This window comes from Saccoglossus kowalevskii, chromosome 20 (genome assembly GCF_978046115.1).
Source record: "Saccoglossus kowalevskii chromosome 20, keSacKowa6.1, whole genome shotgun sequence".
Classification (NCBI taxonomy): domain Eukaryota; kingdom Metazoa; phylum Hemichordata; class Enteropneusta; family Harrimaniidae; genus Saccoglossus; species Saccoglossus kowalevskii.
In genome coordinates, this window is record NC_140660.1 from 13908819 (window position 1) to 13921703 (window position 12885).

Genomic DNA, 12885 nt, shown 5'->3' on the forward strand with positions numbered 1-12885 from the left:
AAAGAATTCCTGAAGTACGTATATAATAGGTATTTCGTGCAGCAGGATTGGTAGACAGATATGCTTCATTTGCATAAATTAATAATTTATTAACATTGCCAAGGGATGTGCATGAAATAATTCCTGAAGTATGTATATAATGGGGATTTTGTACAACAGGATTGGTAGACAGATATGACTGATTTGCATAAATTAATAATTCATGAACTTTGCCAAGGGATGTACTTGAAAGAATTATTGAAGTATGTATATAATGGGGATTTTGTGCAAAAGGATTGGTAGAAAGATATGACTCATTTGCATAAATTAATAATTCATTAACATTGCCAAGGGAAGTACATGAAAGAATTCCTGAAGTATGTATATAATGGGGATTTTGTGCTACAGGATTGGTAGACAGATATGACTCATTTGCATAAATTAATAATTCATGAACTTTGCCAAGGGATGTACATGAAAGAATTATTGAAGTATGTATATAATGGGGATTTTGTGCAAAAGGATTGGTAGAAAGATATGACTCATTTGCATAAATTAATAATTCATTAACATTGCCAAGGGAAGTACATGAAAGAATTCCTGAAGTATGTATATAATGGGGATTTTGTGCTACAGGATTGGTAGACAGATATGACTCATTTGCATAAATTAATAATTCATTAACATTGCCAAGGGATGTACATGAAAGAATTCCTGAAGTATGTATATAATGGGGATTTCGTGCAAAACGATTGGTAGGCAGATATGACTCATTTGCATAAATTAATAATTCATTAACATTGCCAAGGGATGTACATGAAAGAATTCCTGAAGTATGTATATAATGGGCATTTTGTGCAAAAGGATTGGTAGACAGATATGCCTCATTTGCATAAATTAATAATTCATTAACATTGCCAAGGGATGTACATGAAAGAATTCCTGAAGTATGTATATAATGGGGATTTCGTGCAACAGGATTGGTAGGCAGATATGCCTCATTTGCATAAATTAATAATTCATTAACATTGCTAAAGGATGTAGATGAAAGAATTGCTGAAGTATGTATATAATGGGGATTTCGTGCTACAGGATTGGTAGACAGATATGACTGATTTGCATAAATTAATAATTCATTAACATTGCCAAGGGATGTACATGAAAGAATTCCTGAAGTATGTATATAATGGGGATTTCGTGCTACAGGATTGGTAGACAGATATGCCTCATTTGCATAAATTAATAATTCATTAACATTGCCAAGGGATGTACATGAAAGAATTCCTGAAGTATGTATATAATGGGGATTTCGTGCTACAGGATTGGTAGACAGATATGACTGATTTGCATAAATTAATAATTCATTAACATTGCCAAGGAATGTACATGAAAGAATTCCTGAAGTATGTATATAATTGGGATTTTGTGCAACAGGATTGGTACACAGATATGACTAATTTGCATAAATTAATAATTCATTAACATTGCCAAGGGATGTACATGAAAGAATTCCTGAAGTATGTATATAATGGGGATCTTGTGCAAAAGGATTGGTAGACAGATATGCCTCATTTGCATAAATTAATAATTCATTAACATTGCCAAGGGAAGTACATGAAAGAATTCCTGAAGTACGTATATAATAGGTATTTCGTGCAACAGGATTGGTAGACAGATATGCCTCATTTGCATAAATTAATAATTCATTAACATTGCCAAGGGAAGTACATGAAAGAATTCCTGAAGTACGTATATAATAGGTATTTCGTGCAGCAGGATTGGTAGACAGATATGCTTCATTTGCATAAATTAATAATTTATTAACATTGCCAAGGGATGTGCATGAAATAATTCCTGAAGTATGTATATAATGGGGATTTTGTACAACAGGATTGGTAGACAGATATGACTGATTTGCATAAATTAATAATTCATGAACTTTGCCAAGGGATGTACTTGAAAGAATTATTGAAGTATGTATATAATGGGGATTTTGTGCAAAAGGATTGGTAGAAAGATATGACTCATTTGCATAAATTAATAATTCATTAACATTGCCAAGGGAAGTACATGAAAGAATTCCTGAAGTATGTATATAATGGGGATTTTGTGCTACAGGATTGGTAGACAGATATGACTCATTTGCATAAATTAATAATTCATGAACTTTGCCAAGGGATGTACATGAAAGAATTATTGAAGTATGTATATAATGGGGATTTTGTGCAAAAGGATTGGTAGAAAGATATGACTCATTTGCATAAATTAATAATTCATTAACATTGCCAAGGGAAGTACATGAAAGAATTCCTGAAGTATGTATATAATGGGGATTTTGTGCTACAGGATTGGTAGACAGATATGACTCATTTGCATAAATTAATAATTCATGAACTTTGCCAAGGGATGTACATGAAAGAATTCCTGAAGTATGTATATAATGGGGATTTTGTGCTACAGGATTGGTAGACAGATATGACTCATTTGCATAAATTAATAATTCATTAACATTGCTAAGGGATGTACATGAAAAAATTCCTGAAGTGTGTATGCAATGAGGATTTCGTGCAATACACAGTTTTGAAATTTTAAGTAAAAAGTAAAAAAAATAAAGTATAGCAAACGGAACTGCAATCAACTGCGAAATGCGTCCCACCCTTTCTGCATTGCGCATGATCAGTTTCATAGCAAACAGATATCGACTCTATAGTTGATTCTCAAGAAAAATGGAATTGTGGTAACTTGACAAGACAGTGCCACTTACACTAGTGAAACGTAGTAACAAACGAGCGAAGGTAAGCTTAAACATATTACTTTGACAACATCAGATTTCTGAAAACTCCAATATTTTTAATGATAGTTGTAAATTTAAATATAATATTTAGACATTAAGACCAACGATAACTCAATAGTCAGAATACGGAAAGTATGACTTTGTCATTCTCCTATATACATATTTTTTATCCACGTATTGTGACTATACAATGCCAGTGGTGTGCAATCATTGGCTCACTTTGTACTGCCAGCCACCATAATTGTATTCTTCATAGAAAGGCGGAGAACCCGACAAAAGGCAGAGGTTTGCCCATTGAGTGGCTAACCGACAGTAGAGACTGCGGGGTAAGGTTAGCAATGAAGCTGTAATATCTAGTCTATAAAGAAAGAGGCCTGCGTGTTCATTCGTCCATGCATTAATCCGTTCATTCATTCATTCATATTCATTCCTTCATTTATATTGATATATAAACATAACTGCTACATATTTGACATAATTATATTTATATAGGTAAATGTATAAAGGCTTAACCACCCAAGCTTGATAAATAATTTCTGTTCGTGTAACTCAAACGAGGCCGACATACCCAACATTCTTTTCAATAGTTCAAGCGTTTACACTCTTTGCAGGAAGCAGACACGGGCATTTAATTTCGAACAATATGTTATGCAGCATTGCATAATCACATCACCTTTGTCACCTTCTCGCTATATTGGCATGAATCACTCTTGTTATTTTTTGTATTAAAGAGAAAAGCTACAGGAACTACGCTTATTCAAATTGTAATGTAATTGTAGTAAGGGACCCATAGCACCCTCAATGGCTCAAATTTTACCTAGCATTTAAAACATGTATTGGGTGGATTTGAGCATGAATCAGTTTTTAAAAAAAATACATATTACAACACAGATTGATAGGTTGGTAGTTTTTTTGGTGCAGATGACTTAACAAAAAGAAGTATAGATTTTCATATAATTGTGTTCCAAACATTCATACCTGAAAACTCGAATTACTCAAGAAAAATGCAAATATGGTAACTTGTCAAGACAGTGCCTCTTGCACCAGTGAAGCGTAGTCACGAACGGGCGAAGGTAAGCTTAAACATATTACTTTCACACCATCAGATTTCTGAAAACTCCAAAACTTTGAAAGATAGTTATAAATTTAAATATAATATTTAGACAGTAAGTAGAGACCAACGATAACTCAGTAGTCAGAATACGGAAAGTATGACTATGTCAGTCTCCTATATCGTAAACACACATTTTTTATCACGTATCGTGACTATACAAGGCGTTCTAATGCCAGTGGTGTGCAATCATTGGCTCACTTTGTACTGCCAGCCACCATAATTGTATTCTTCATAGAAAGGCGGAGAACCCGACAAAAGGCAGAGGTTTGCCCATTGAGTGGCTAACCGACAGTAGAGACTGCGGGGTAAGGTTAGCAATGAAGCTGTAATATCTAGTCTATAAAGATAGAGTGCTGCGTGTTCATTGGTCCATGCATTAATCCGTTCATTCATTCATTCATATTCATTCCTTCATTTATATTGATATATAAACATAACTGCTACATATTTGACATAATTATATTTATATAGGTAAATGTATAAAGGCTTAACCACCCAAGCTTGATAAATAATTTCTGTTCGTGTAACTCAAACGAGGCCGACATACCCAACATTCTTTTCAATAGTTCAAGCGTTGATACTCGTTGTAGAAAGCAGACACGGGCATTTAATTTCGAACAATATGTTATGCAGCATTGCATATTCACATCAGCTGTGTCACCTTCTCGCTATATTGGCATCAATCACTCTTGTTATTTTTTGTATTAAAAAGAAAAGCTACAGGAACTACGCTTATTCAAATTGTAATGTAATTGTAGTATGGGACCCATAGCACCCGCAATGGCTCAAACTTTACCTAGCATTTAAAATATCAATTGGGTGGATTTGAGCATAAATGAGTTTTTGAAAATAATATACATTATAAAACAGATTGATAGGTTGGTAGTTTTTTTGGTGCAGATGACTTAACAAAAAGAAGTATAGATTTTCATATAATTGTGTTCCAAACATTCATACCTGAAAACTCACGTTACTTGTCTGAGGGTACGTTTCAGTTCGTTGAAAATTCTCCATACATTTATTAATAACAATTACATATATTCAATAGCCAAGTACTCTACTTGTTGTGCACTTATGTGCTAGACAAAATCGATCTTACAGGTGAAACCAAGTAATCATACTTCCGGTCATTGTAAAAATGAAGCCATTGTGAGGATACTTACAAGATTGTGCAAGATTGCCTATCCAAACCCCTAACTGTCAGACCAATCAAATAGCAACTTGCTCATTGACTTGTTATATTTCAACATTTTCTCTGTATGTATGTTTGACTCAACTTTAAAAATGCAGTTAATAATTCAGTATACCAGCGCCATTGTTTCATTTTCATTTAGTGTTCCTGACTTTAGGTTTTCTTTGGATGTTTCGGAAATGCTCTTAAAATATATAGATATGAAAAATACAATGGTATATGGGAAAAATACAATTTCATAAACACAGTACAGCTACATCCAAATATATTCTTTGGTTACAGAATACAAAATAAAACAGTAATATGTTTTGTACCCCATATTTAAACCGAACTTTGTTCATTTTCAACTTGGCATTCAAAAATTGTTTAGAAATTTTACCCAATTAATAAAGTATAGCAAACAGTACTACGATCAACTACGAAATGCGTCACGCCCTTTTTGCTTCCGAATCGGCGTTGCGCATTAACAGTTTCATAGCTAACAGATATCGACTCAAGAAAAATGCAAATATGGTAACGTGACAAGACAGTGCCTCTTACACCAGTGAAGCGTAGTCACGAACGGGCGAAGTTAAGCTTAAACATATTACTTTGACACCATCAGATTTCTGAAAACTCCAATACTTTGAATGATAGTTATCAATTTAAATATAATATTTAGACAGTAAGTAGAGACGAACGATAACTCAGTAGTCAGAATACGGAAAGTATGACTATGTCAGTCTCCTATGTCGTAAACACACATTTTTTATCACGTATCGTGACTATACAAGGCGTTCAAATGCCAGTGGTGTGCAATCATTGGCTCCCGTCGCCAAAAGTATTTCATTTCCATTTAGTGTTCCTGGCTTTCAGCTTTTCTTTGGATGTTTCGGAAATGCTCTTAAAATATAGATATGAAAAATACAATGGTATATGGGAAAAATACAATTTCATAAACACAGTTTTTACCCAATTAAAAAAAGTAAAGCAAACGGTACGACGATCAACTGCGAAATGCGTCTCGCCATTTCTGCTTCAGAATCGGCATTGCGCATTACCAGTTTCATAGCAAACATATATCGCCTCAAGAAAAATGCAAATATGGTAACGTGACAAGACAGTGCCTCTTACACCAGTGAAGCGTAGTCACGAACGGGCGAAGGTAAGCTTAAACATATTACTTTGACACCATCTAATTTCTGAAAACTCCAATACTTTGAATGATAGTTATCAATTTAAATATAACATTTAGACAGTAAGTAGAGACCAATGATAACTCAGTAGTCAGAATACGGAAAGTATGACTATGTCATTCTCCTATATCGTATTACACATATTTTTTATCACATATCGTGACTATACAAGGCGTTCTAATGCCAGTGGTGTGCAATCATTGGCTCACTTTGTACTGCCAGCCACCAAAATTGTATTCTTCATAGAAAGGCGGAGAACCCGACAAAAGGCAGAGGTTTGCCCATTGAGTGGCTAACCGACAGTAGAGACTGCGGGGTAAGGTTAGCAATGAAGCTGTAATATCTAGTCTATAAAGATAGAGTGCTGCGTGTTCATTCGTCCATGCATTAATCCGTTCATTCATTCATTCATATTCATTCCTTCATTTATATTGATATATAAACATAACTGCTACATATTTGACATAATTATATTTATATAGGTAAATGTATAAAGGCTTAACCACCCAAGCTTGATAAATAATTTCTGTTCGTGTAACTCAAACGAGGCCGACATACCCAACATTCTTTTCAATAGTTCAAGCGTTTACACTCTTTGCAGGAAGCAGACACGGGCATTTAATTTCGAACAATATGTTATGCAGCATTGCATATTCACATCACCTTTGTCACCTTCTCGCTATATTGGCATGACTTACTCTTCTTATTTCTTGCATTAAATAGAAAAGCTAAAGGGACTACATTTATTCAAATTGTTCTACAAACTACATAGCATTGATCAGAACTGAACTGAAATTTACACTTCTTGATTCTGATCTAGTTAGCAATTGTAACCTTTATATAAGTTAGTCAATGCCAGTAGAGATGCCTGGTGGGGATATTACTGACGAGTGGTATGCACATAAGAAATGTTTTCATGATATCCTATATAACACTACCTGGCTTTCATAATCATAATACATTTAGCATTATAAGAATTAAGTTATAATACTGATACAAACTAATTTTAAAAATAGATAAAAGTTGCGCAATTTTCAATAACTGTTTTTTTTTTGCTCGAATGTTTATCTGCTTCATCTGCATCTTCAATGAAGTAAATTTTCATTTCAAAATACTCAATAGTTCAAACAGTGTAAATATCACGTGTACAAGTATTTTGTGAAATAATGTGGATACTCTGGTCAACTACAATATATTAATCAAATATAATGAGTCTATACATATTTTACATCAAAACTGTGAGAGTTAGAAAATGTACCAGCATGGTTTTCAAATATTGCATGGAATCTTTACAAAAATTAATATATGTAAATAAATGAACACGTTGTTGTAATAATTACTTTTTCTCAATGATCTCTAAAGGGAATTTACATACTAAAATCAATCGGCAAATAGAGACAGTATTGAAGAATATCAGAGGATTATTCAGAGGATGTTATCATATGCCCTGACATAGTAACTCAGAAAAAGACATAATATATATTATTATACATCTGTGATCGTAACGCCATAAGTTACATCGTGCCGTAATTTTGCTTATTTTGCGGATGCGCGTCTGTCGATACTCCCGCTGTACTCTCTTCGAGCATACTTTTAAGTATCCTAGTAATAATCTCATAATATTAAATGTTCGGGTATTTTTTTCCCTTTTTGTAATATGTAGTGGGACTATTTGAGAGACTATATAAACGCAAGCTTTTTACGGTGGATTTTAGTTCCACAGTCGAAAACCACTTAATTAAGTATTTCGTGAATTAACAAAAAAAGGACCACGTTTCGTTCGCTGCAAGATCCCACGTTATGCATGAAATCGAACGAAAAACACAAACGTCAGACAAATGTCATTAACGTTAAAACATCGCAAGATATTCGACAATTCGACAAATGTGAATTCCACGTGGATTGTGTGTGTATTTTCATACACAATAATGTGCTACACATTTGATAATGGTCAATTTTGATGGGGTATGGTTTTCTCAACGCAATATTCTTCAAAGATCGTCATTCCGACATTGACCTATGAAAACAAATAATTTCAAAATAACATTGTTTGATTTTTGCTAGAGACATTCAGACAGCGCCTTTTATGCAGGGCGCGAGATATCACAAGGAACGGAAAATCACATGTGGATGGCGATGTACTGATAATCGGAACAATTAGAAGAAAATGAAACTACATCGCTTTTTAGCTTTATCAATTTATTTACAATTTATCGTACAACACTAACTGAATGAAAAACCTTCCAAGCTATGGTAGAACGATATGCACTAATGTAAACGGCGAATTCCTTACAACTGACAGTAACTGACACGATATTGATATCAATTATTTATTGGGCAAATAATTATGAACAATAGTTTTCTATCAAATGAGTAATTTGCTCATGGTAATGTGACGTGTGCTGTAAAACTGCTATCGCATAGTTCCGCGAGGTATCCAGCTAATCTTTGTTTAGTTAGGGAAAGTGTACAGATAGGTACAATTTCACAAGTAGATAAGGGGAGGAAACCACCTCAATTTGTGTTGTATTATAACATCTAAATGAAATGAGACAAAAAAGACTTTCCATCGACTACATCCCCCGGGAAATGTCGTACGAATTACTTTTCAATATTGGAATATTTCCGTTGTGTTTTGCTTGGCCATAATAGCTTTAAAAAAGGGAATACACAAGTAGAAGAAATAGAGTCATTCATTAATTGGCTTTTCTTCAAGATACTTTAACGATAAATCAACGCACAGCAATTCATCAAAATTGTGTTTTATTAATTATAGAATGTGTCTATATTGTATTTTTTTACAAATCGAGCACAGGAAATAATAACAAATTGATATCTATCATTAGGTTTATTTTAAACTTTTGATATAATCAAAAAGTTGTACTGTATAAGATTCTTATGAATGTATAAAATAATATTAATTATGAATAGATAGGATGCCATACTGTTTTCAGGTCAAACCTGTGACGGGTTATCCTAATTAACCCCCATCACTTCTGACAACACACATTGCAGCAATAACACACGATAAACCATACAGGTCTTAATGCACTTTACAGTTAGGTTATAATATGAGTTATCACCTGATATCGCTCGATCAACACTCGTAACAGCAACCTTTTAGCACAAGCTATTGATACATCACAAGAAAACATCACAGCCTTCGCTTTGTGTACCCTCCCCATCCAGAACCAGTGCAAGAACAAGTCTCAGATCGTGTAGTGTTTACCATTTACATTTTATAGTCGCGTCTGCAAAATTACGGGCTTGTTCTATTCCAATCTCCCTATATTTTCAAATTTCTACGAGAAACAATAACTACGCAGTTCTACAATAATAGGACATGTGATGGCAACAGCACTCGACCTAGTTCCATTTCACTACTAGATCTATGTGGACGGAAAATGGACCATATGGAAAAACAAGGTCATGTAAAAGACTTCATATATACACATCGCCAAAAATGGGTGACCAGTGTTCCCCAGTCAAATGAGCATCACATGATGTGCCATGGAGAATGCATTGCATAAAGATCTATTAAAACAACATTTAATTTTGAGTTTGTTTGTTTCATTTGTTTCACTTTTGTGTGGTTTGACAGTTACGTTCAAGAGTTCAATGCGTTATATGTGCTTCCATTAAAATTCAACTTCCCGTAAAACATAATGATAGATCCCACATTGTCCCAGTGTATGAATGAACGATGCGTATTTGTTTGTCAGTCTCTAGTTTAAAAGTAGGAAAATGCCATAACATACGTAAATATTCAAGTTTGTTGGTTTTGTGGGCCACTGGGCCACTTTTCTCAACCTTTTAGGTCTATAAACCCAGAACAATAAACCTCATTTAAACTAATCTTATTCTCCCCAAGAAGACTGGGGCGATAGCTTGAATTTCTGGGATAACCAAATTCGATTCGTTTCAAGAAAACGTTTGCACTTGCCTCTAATCTCTATTCCTATCCCTACTGTCCTCACAACATGTTATGGGGTGGTCATAGGCTACAATAACAAAAATGTTATTTTAAAACGTGGCATCAAACCGATCATCAATTGTTTTTTCTGCTGTTTTACAGTAGACTGTCAAATGTCAACTATAAGACAGATATATTGCGAGGAAACATGAGACTAACAAATACTTTAGCATATACTTTAGCATATACTGCCGAGTAACAATCAGAGACTGAACTCCCAACCGTCGTCTGTGAGGGAGACTCTATAACCACTGTAACAAGCGCCAGTTTGTAATTGACATCCGTCTAACAATTTTTGTTTAGAAACGAAAGTTATCGTTGTGTTCCATGTGTGCCTTTGTTTACGTGCAGCGCTGAAGATAAATAGATCATTCACAGTAATCATGAGCCTAATAGCAATAACCTGAGTTTAAAAGTTCAAATGAGTCAACATTTATGATATGGCTATTATTAATTATCAGTTATATATTTGCTAACAGCAATTACAAACTTCTATATTGTATGCAATTACATGCTACTATTTTGTATGCACAGCTATTGCTTTAATTATATAAGCTGATTTAATAAATTGGGAAACGTATCTCGAAACGAATCTATCTGAACATAATCGATGTATAAAATACGAATGTATTCATACGCAGACTAGCTGGATAAACACTTTCGCTGTATCAGCATCTGTTTTCCAGATGATACCGATTTTATTCTGATCATTGGCAGCAGGAAAGAAACAGCTACGCATTCTCTTTCTCGTGAAAAATGGTTTAGTGTTGGCTGTAATGTAACATACAAGTGTGCTTCCCCAATTGTACGTCCTTCATATATTAGTTGCTGATTTGTATTATTGTTTCAGTGGCCATTTAAGATGGCCAGTCGACGTGCGTGTTGGCAAGTTTTGCTCATTGTGGTGATAATAATGAGTAGCACCACTGCAACAACAATCATCGGTAATGACATCAGCGTAGACACTACATTAACTCTCACCGGAAGTCCTTATAATGTGATCAATGATATTGCGATAAAAAACGACATCGTTTTAACAGTCAACCCAGGTGTATTAGTAAATTTTGACCCTGGTAAAAGATTAACTGTCGAGGGTGCATTGGTTGCTAATGGTACCATAGCAGAAGAAGTCACATTCACTTCCGTTCAAACAAACCTGGATAATGACTTGAGTGGTGACTTTGAAGTTGCCTCTATTCGATTGGTCGATGGGAAAAATCCTAATGAAGGTAGACTCGAAATAAACATCAATGGTAAATGGGGGACTGTCTGTAAAGACGGATGGGGACCTACTGAATCAACTGTTGCATGTAGACATCTTGGTTTTGAAGGAGGTTCCTTACATGCAAGTACACATGGTACAGGTGATATATGGATGAACGACGTGGAGTGTACTGGTTCAGAGTCATCTTTATTCCAATGTGGAAATGCAGGTTTTGGAAAACACAACTGTGGTAAGGGTGTATACAACATATTAATAGTTTTCATTATAATTGTAATGTATTATGTGGGGTTTTAATATTTCTTTTTAATGTTCATTATATTTGCATATGTGCAGATGTATTTAGTTTTTTAATAACGTGTTATGTACATATGTACTTCATCCTTCACAGATCACAGCAAAGACGTTAGACTGACGTGCAACGGTGCGAAACAGCCTTCTTTGTCTCACAACTACTGGAGAGGTATCTTATTTACAGGGGAATCATCTTCGGTGACGTCTTCATTAAAAAACGTCAATATATCCTTTACATCTAGTAACACTCTATCTGAGACAGCAGGAGCTATTGAGATCGTAGGGAATGCTCCAAGTTTTGAAAGCGTCTACGTGACAAATTGCTTGTCTAGTGGCATGCTTGTGTCAACTGTAAATGACATAGAAATACGTGATACACGGATAGAGAACTGCATGAATGGAATGGTGATATCCAATGTTGGCGGTTCTATTGATGTCACAGCGGTAGATATAGTATCAAACAATGGTTATGGTATTCAAATTATTCCAGCAGGTACGTTTTATGGTGCTCAATATTTGTATAGTTATGTTTATGGTGGTTTTTGATTTAAACAAAATAAGATTAGATGAAAAAATGTGTTTTCCCGCCAGGAGTGTATTAATAAAACGAATTTATTGCATTAACATTTATTGCATAATTCGGTAATATCCTACGGCGTCAAAAGCGATGTTATGTGCGTGAATTAACATCGGATATTGAGATTAGTCTGAGGAAAAATTCAGTTCGGAATCACAGCATTCTTGACGTAAGAAGTAATAAATAGCTGCGAAATATATAGAACTTATCCAAAAGTCTGTGATTGGTTTGTTTTTGTCGTTGATATGCGTAAAGAATAAACAAATCCGGGAAAATGATACTACAGATAGTCTCGGAAGATATTTACCCTCTGTTTAGCGCTCTTCAAACACAGCCACGTGGATATGCATGTGATCTATTTGCATTGTAAGTTGTGTACTTAATGCATATAAGTGCGTTATGATACGTGACTGTCAGAAATTAACATCTGGTATATTGCTAATTAATTAACACCCACTCATATGATTTATCGTTTGCTGTAATTAAAACTGTTGTTATTTTGTTTTGCAAACGTCTGATTGAAACAACAAACATTTTCTTTTGTGATGCATGATTCAGTTCAACT